General features: G+C 39.3%; 1 pseudogene; it reads left to right on the top strand.

Moving 5' to 3' along the window:
• The first annotated feature begins 5,493 nt into the window (after nucleotides 1–5,493).
• LOC100428690 (transcription factor BTF3 pseudogene) lies at nucleotides 5,494–5,973 on the top strand (annotated as a pseudogene).
• Nucleotides 5,974–8,273: the final 2,300 nt, after the last annotated feature.

Below are 8,273 nucleotides of genomic sequence, written 5' to 3'. Positions count from 1 at the left end.
CTTTGTTCTTTTTGCTTAGGATTGTCTTGGCAATGCGGGCTCTTTTTTGGTTCCATATGAACTTTAAAGTAGTTTTTTCCAATTCTGTGAAGAAAGTCATTGGTAGCTTAATGGGGTGGCATTGAATCTATAAATTACTTTGGGCAGTATGGACATTTTTGCTATATTGATTCTTCCTATCCATGAGCATGGAATGTTCTTCCATTTGTTCGTGTCCTCTTTTATTTCATTGAGCAGTGGTGTAGTGTTCCTTAAAGAGATCCTTCACATCCCTTGTAAGTTGGATTCCTAGGTATTTTATTCTCTTTGAAGCCATTGTGAATGGGAGTTCACTCATGATTTGGCTTTCCGTTTATCTGTTATTGGTGTATAGGAATGCTTGTGATTTTTGCACATGGATTTTGTATCCCGAGACTTTGCTGAATTTGCTTATCAGCTTAAGGAGATTTTGGGCTGAGACATTGGGGTTTTCTAAATATACAATCATGTCATCTGCAAACAGGGACAATTTGACTTCCTCTTTTCCTAATTGAATACCGTTTATTTCTTTCTCCTGCCTGATTGCTCTGGCCAGAACTTCCAACACTATGTTGATTAGGAGTGGTGAGAGAGGGCATCCCTGTCTTGTGCCAGTTTTCAAAGGGAATGCTTCCAGTTTTTGCCCATTCAGTGTGATATTGGCTGTGGGTTTATCGTAAATAGCTCTTATTATTTTCACATATGTTCCATCAATACTGAATTTATTGAGAGTTTTTAGCATGAAGGGCTGTTGAATTTTGTCAAAGACCTTTTCTGCATCTATTGAGATAATCATGTGGTTTTTGTCTTTGGTTATTTTTATATGCTGGATTACCTTGATTGATTTGCGTATGTCGAACCAGCCTTGCATCCCAGGGATGAAGCCCACTTGATCATGGTGGATAAGCTTTTTGATGTGCTGCTGGATTCGGTTTGCCAGTATTTTATTCAGTATTTTTGCATCGATGTTCATCAGGGATATTGGTCTAAAATTCTCTTTTTTTGTTGTGTCTCTGCCAGGCTTTGGTATCAGGATGATGTTGGCCTCATAAAATGAGTTAGGGAGGATTCCTTCTTTTTCTATTGATTGGAATAGTTTCAGAAGGAATGGTACCAGCTCCTCCTTGTACCTCTGGTAGAATTCAGCTGTGAATCCGTCTGGTCTTGGACTTTTTTTGGTTAGTAGGCTATTAATTATTGCCTCAATTTGAAACCCTGTTATTGGTTTATTCAGGGATTCAACTTCTTCCTGGTTTAGTCTTGGGAGAGTGTATGTGTCCAGGAATTTATCCATTTCTTCCAGTTTTTCTAGTTTATTTGCATAGAGGTGTTTATAGTAATCTTTGATGGTAGTTTTTATTTCTGTGGGGTCGGTGGTGATATCCCCTTTATCATTTTTTATTTTATTTTTATTTGATTCTTCTCTCTTTTCTTCTTTATTAGTCTTGCTAGTGGTCTATCCATTTTGTTGATCTTTTCAAAAAACCAGTTCCTGGATTCATTGATTTTTTGAAGGGTGTTTTTTGGGTCTGTATCACCTTCAGTTCTGCTCTCATCTTAGTTATTTCTTGCCTTCTGCTAGCTTTTGAATGTATTTGCTCTTGCTTCTCTAGTTCTTTTAATTGTGATGTTAGGGTGTCAATTTTAGATCTTTTCTGCTTTCTCTTATGGGCATTTAGTGCTATAGATTGCCCTCTACATGCTGCTTTAAATGTGTCCCAGAGATTCTGGTATGCTGTATCTTTGTTCTCATTGGTTTCAAAGAACATCTTTATTTCTGCCTTCATTTCGTTATGTACCCAGTAGTCATTCAGGAGCAGGTTGTTCAGTTTCCATGTAGTTGAGCGGTTTTGAGTGACTTTCTCAAGCCTGAGTTCTAGTTTGATTGCACTGTGGTCTGAGATACAGTTTGTTATAATTTCTGTTCTTTTACGTTTGCTGAGGAGTGCTTTACTTCCAACTATGTGGTCAATTTTGGAATAGGTGCAATGTGGTGCTGAGAAGAATGTATATTCTGTGGATTTGAGGTGGCGAGTTCTGTAGATGTCTATTAGGTCCTCTTGGTGCAGAGCTGAGTTCAATTCCTGTATATCCTTGTTAACTTTCTGTCTTGTTGATCTGTCTAATGTTGACAGTGGGGTGTTAAAGTCTCCCAAACATTATTATTGTTTGGGAGTCTAAGTCTCTTTGTAAGTCTCTAAGGAGTGCTTCATGAATCTGGGTGCTCCTGTATTGGGTGCATATGTATTTAGGATAGTTAGCTCTTCCTGTTGAATTGATCCCTTCACTATTATGTAATGGCCTTTTTTGTCTCTTTTGATCTTTGTTGGTTTAAAGTCTGTTTTATCAGAGACTAGGATTGCAACCCTTGCCTTTTTGTTTGTTTTCCATTTGCTTGGTAGATCTTCCTCCATCCCTTTATTTTGAGCCTACGTGTGTCTCTGCACGTGAGATGGGTCTCCTGGACACAGCACACTGATGGGTCTTGATTCTTTATCCAATTTGCCAATCTGTGTTTTTTTTTAATTGGAGCATTTAGGCCATTTACATTTAAGGTTAATATTGTTATGTGTGAATTTGATCCTGTCATTATGATGTTAGTTGGTTATTTTGCTCGTTAGTTGATGCAGTTTCTTCCTAGCATCAATCGTCTTTTCATTTTGGCATGTTTTTGCAATGGCTGGTAGTGATTGTTCCTTTCCGTGTTTAGTTCTTCCTTCAGGAGCTCTTGTAGGGCAGGCCTGGTGGTGATAAAATCTCTCAGCATTTGGTTGTCTGTAAAGGATTTTATTTCTCCTTCACTTATGAAACTTATTTTGGCTGGATATGAAATTCTGGGTTTAAAATTCTTTTCTTTAAGAATGTTGAATCCTGGCCCCTACTCTCTTCTGGCTTGTAGAGTTTCTGCTGAGATATCTGTATGACGGGCTTCCCTTTGTGGGTAACCTGACCTTTCTCTCTGGCTGCCCTTAATATTTTTTCCTTCATTTCAACTTTGGTGAATCTGACAATTACGTGTCTTGGAGTTGCTCTTCTTGAGGAGTATCTTTGTGGCGTTCTCTGTATTTCCTGAATTTGAATGTTGGCCTGCCTTGCTAGTTTGTGGAAGTTCTCCTGGATAATACCCTGCAGAGTGTTTTCCAACTTGTTTCCGTTCTCCCTGTCACTTTCAGGTACACCAATCAGAGGTAGATTTGGTCTTTTCACATAGTCCCATATTTCTTGGAGGCTTTGTTCATTTCTTTTTACTCTTTTTCTGTAAACTTTTCTTCTCGCTTCATTTCATTCATTTGATCTTCAATCACCGATACCCTTTCTTCCAGTTGATTTAATCAGTTACTGAAGCTTGTGCATTTGTCATGTAGTTCTTGTGCCATGTTTTTCAGCTCTATCAGGTCATTTAAGGACTTCTCTACATTGGTTATTCTAGTTAGTCATTTGTCCAATCTTTTTTCAAGGTTTTTAGCTTCTTCGTGATGGGTTTGAACTTCCTCCTTTAGCTCGGAGAAGTTTGATTGTCTGAAGCCTTCTTCTCTCAACTCGTCAAAGTCATTCACCATCCAGCTTTGTTCCATTGCTGGCGAGGAGCTGAGTTCCTTTGGAGGGGGAGAGGCACTCTAATTTTTAGAATTTCCAGCTTTTCTGCTCTGTTTTTTCCCATCTTTGTGCTTTTATCTACCTTTGGTCTTTGTTGATGGTGACATACAGATGGGGTTTTGGTGTAGATGTCCTTTCTGTTTGTTAGTTTTCCTTCTAACAGTCAGGACCCTCAGCTGCAGCTCTGTTGGAGTTTGCTAGTGGTCCACTCCAGACCCTGTTTGCCTGGGTATCATCAGCAGAGGCTGCAGAAGAGTGAATATTGCTGAACAGCAAATGTTGCTGCCTGATCGTTCCTCTGGAAGCTTCGTCTCAGAGAGGTACCCAGCCATGTGAGATGTCAGTCTGCCCCTACTGGGGGGTGCGTCCTGGTTAGGCTACTCAGGGATCAGGGACCCACTTGAGGAGGCAGTCTGTCTGGTCTCAGATCTCAAACTCCGTTCTGGGAGAACCACTACTCTCTTGAATGCTGCCAGACAGGGACATTTAAATCTGCAGAGTTTTTTGCTGCCTTTTGTTCTGCTATGCCCTATCCCTGGAGGTGGAGTCTACAGAGGCAGGCGGGCCTCCTTGAGCTGTGGTGGGCTCCACCCAGTTCGAGCTTCCCAGCTACTTTGTTTACCTACTTAAGCCTCAGCAATGGTGGGCACCCCTCCCCCAGCCTTGCTGCCGCCTTGCAGTTAGATCTCAGACTGCTGTGCTAGCAATGAGGGAGGCCCGTGGGTGTGGGAACTTCTGAGCCAGGTGCAGGATATAATCTCCTGGTGTGCCGTTTGCTAAGACCCTTGGAAAAGTGCAGTATTAGGGTGGGAGTGACCTGATTTTCCAGGTGCTGTGTGTCACAGTTTCCCTTGGCTAGGAAAGGGAATTCCCTGACCCCCTGTGCTTCCCAGGTGAGGCAATGCCTTGCCCTGCTTCAGCTCTTGCTCAGTACACTGCACCCACTGTCCTGCACCCACTATCTGACATGCCCCAGAGAGATGAACCCAGTACCTCAGGTGGAAATGCAGAAATCACCCGTCTTCTGTGTCCCTCATGCTGGGAGCTGTAGCCTGGAGCTGTTCCTATTCGGCCATCTTGGAACTGCTGATTTTACATATACTTAAACTTATTTACTAAAGCATGCTACTGGGTGTGATATCTGAATGGTGTGAGTTTGTCTTGACAATCCAATGTTATGGATTAGTTCATTTTTTTCCAACGTGGGGCAAGATGTGTCAGTGTATGCAAAAGAATTCAACACACATATTCGAATTATTTACTTGCTTAAAATGCCACTACTTTCAGGTTAACTCAATTTCTTTTTTGGTAAATACTCAGGTTTTCAGGTATCCTTTTCTTCCCAGTTCTTCTCCCTGGACAACATGTCTCTCCTGACCGGGTTTTTTACAGCTTCAATCATGTGTTCTGCTCAGTCTCCAGGTAAAAGCCAGAGCTCACTTGTCTGAGGCTGGTTCTCATGTTCTGCTCTTATTTTGTGGTTAAACAATGGCGATTTTCCTTACTGCCCTTCAACCATAGCAGCATGGTTCATGAAAAGTAAATAGGAACAATTCTCAGAACATCGTAGTATATGGCTGCTATGGGTTGAGTGTTTTTGTACCCTTCAAAACTAATGTTGAAATTTAATCCCCAATGCAACGGTGTTGAGAGGTAGGACCTAATAGGAGGTGTTTATATCCTGAGAGTCCTCAGGATATAACATATAAACCATGTATGTACAAAGTTACCTGAAAATCAATTCAGTTTAAAAAATATTTGGTACCCTCTAACTGCCCTCTTGGATCCCCATATGCATGCGCCTACTTTCAGCGGGTCCACCAGACTCCCGGAGCATCATCCTAATTCCCCAACTAGACCCTTGTCAGCTCCAACAAGATGAAAGATGCAATCATGAACCAAGAAAAACTCGCCAAACTGCATGCATAAGTGTGTAAAGGAACTGATCGCAGAAAGAAGATTGTTCATAGAACAACCACAACAGATGATAAGAAAAAACTTTAGTTCTCCTTAAAGAAGTTAGGGATAAATAATATCTCTGGTATTGAAGAGGTGAATATGTTTATAAACCAAGTAACAGTGATCCACTTTAACAACCCTAAAGTTTGGCCATCTCTGGCAGGGAAGGCTTTCACCATTACAGGCCACGCTGAGACAAAACAGCTGACAGAAATGGTACCCCGCATCTTAAACCAGCTTGTTACACACAGACTGACTAGGTAAGGGAGACTGCCTGAAGATCTGCCCAAACAGCCTGTGGGAGGAAAAGCACCACTTGCTACTGGAGAGGATAATAATGATGAAGTTTCAGATCCTGTGGAGAATTCTGATGAGGCTTCCAAGAATGAGCCAAACTGAATTGAGGCAACTCCTGAAGACGATAAAACTCGAAGTTGTTACCGGCAGCTGACATTTTATTATGACTGCTTTAAAAAAATTGTTTATGGATCTGATAAAATCTAGAACTCGAATATGTTTAAGTCCAAGCCCCTTGGACACTGCAGCTTTTTTCATTTTTGCTTATACACAATTCATTCTTTGCAGCTAGTGAAGTCGAAGGAGCCTGGGGATAAAGTTTGAAACAAAAATTAAAAATATTATTTGCTGGAACATAGCCAGATTCAGACATTTCTCCTTTATACAATAGAAATGATTTTTAGAAAATAATAACACATACATTTGAAATTTCAAACAAAAGTGAATAGTATGAGATAAAATTATGTTCAGAATTATTTAGTATTTAAGTCAGATGTTACACTCCTATTGCAGTACTTATACTTCAAAACTATGGAAAGTAGACTCATGCAGGGGAGCTTGCTGTCTCATCAAATAATGCCAAAATAGCATTTCAACTAGAAGACAGATCATTGTCAAGATTAAAGTAGCGAAATCACAGGAAATGGGAGTCAAATCCATGTTGGAGAGTTTAGTTTTGCCCTTTAATTCCACTTCACATGTTTTGGTAATAGTTTTCTATCTAGATGTAGCCAATTTATATCAGTATTTTATTTTTGCTCTTGTGACCTCAATGTTTTGGCTCCTTTGGTTTCTTCTTGCGAATTGCAGAAAGATGAAAGACGAATCATCTTAATTGCTTGAGATTTATATAATCAATTGTTAAAGCTGTACTGCCCTTAATACAAATTCTTATAACTGAACTTTACTTTTTTCTTAAACTCTCTCTTTCCATAATATAGGCATCCTAATGGATTATACACTGTCTAGCCTGGACTGTTTCTTTCAGAATCCACTTGTAGATATCACATCACACTGTGCATTCTCATCTCCTACTTGAATTTTTTTGCTCTTTCTGCCAAACACACCTTTCTCATATTATTGAAGTCTATTGCCATCAGGCTTTTTCTTTCTCTGTGTTCTTATCTTCTACACTAAAAGCTATTTTTAGTCTTTGTTTTACTATTCTACAGTTAGTGCCTAAAGGCCTTTAAGAATAAGAAAGAATCAGTTTTTCACAGATGATCTAAGAAAACCACAATCCCTGGTTTTACAGCATTTTTCCTTTAATCTTTTTTTCATTTGAAGTAAGCTATAAAAACTCACATTCTTTAAAATCAGATGGATTCAATAGGAAGGAACTATCCCCTCCTATTAGGTTTTGTTTTTAGATCATCCATTAATGGTATGAAATGCGTTCCTATTGTACTTTCTGCCTCCATCTCTGTCCTCATCAATCTGGAGTGCTGCTAGATTAATTTTTCTATGAATTGGATATGATTTTCACATTCAAGCTCAGAAATAAAGCAGCTTCTACACACTGAGAGAATAAAATTCACATCCTCTGGCTGGCCATTCAGGGCTCTATATTTACCTTACAGTGACCTCAACCATATCTGTCCTTCCAGTGTTATTTTTCCCTTCTCTCTTTCAGGTTCCAGTTCCCCGCATTGCTTGCTCTTCTTTGTACACACGATGTACTCTTTAACACTAGGGACTTAGATTACATTGTTGGCTTCTACATGTACTTTTTTTTTCTTATCATATCTTAATGAATCATTTCCTCTTTATTCCTCAGGATTTATTTTAGAGATCCCTGTCTTCCTAAGCCAGGAATACTCACCTCTACTATTTGCAGACTCTGAAAATAAACAGTCCTCATTCTAAAAATTGTTGGCACTTCTTAAATTCTACCTTAAACTTAATCACTTGTGTTGATTAATTAAAAATTATTGAGAATCTAACCGGCATTAAACATGGTTTTAGGCTCTAAAGATATAGCAGTGAACAAAGCAGATAACAATCTCTGCCCTCATAGAGTTTTATCTTACAGTGTTACAGCTTCCTAGGAGAGTTTTAAAACATTGATTTATAATTACACTGGTATGTGAAGACAGAAAAACAAGTGTCAGAATATTTTTGTACTCAATGTTTTACAAAAGCAAAAATAAATTAGTTCTTATTAAGAAATGCTGCCAAAATGACTGCAAATGTGATGATAGTTCTTGGTATCACTCTATTTTGATGCACTAAGAAATACAGCTGCACTTGGGACATTGATAAATAAGTGCTACTTAGGAAAGATGAATTAGCGAAGCACAAGTTCTCATTTGTGAAGACAGGAACTACAGAGAAACACCATAAAAAGACTGCCAAACTCAACAGGAAGACTTTCCATGTCTGGTACACATCCTGTTGTTTGT

Source organism: Macaca mulatta, chromosome 7, assembly GCF_049350105.2.
Source record: "Macaca mulatta isolate MMU2019108-1 chromosome 7, T2T-MMU8v2.0, whole genome shotgun sequence".
Taxonomy (NCBI): Eukaryota; Metazoa; Chordata; class Mammalia; order Primates; family Cercopithecidae; genus Macaca; species Macaca mulatta.
This window is presented reverse-complemented; position numbering and strand designations above follow the sequence as displayed.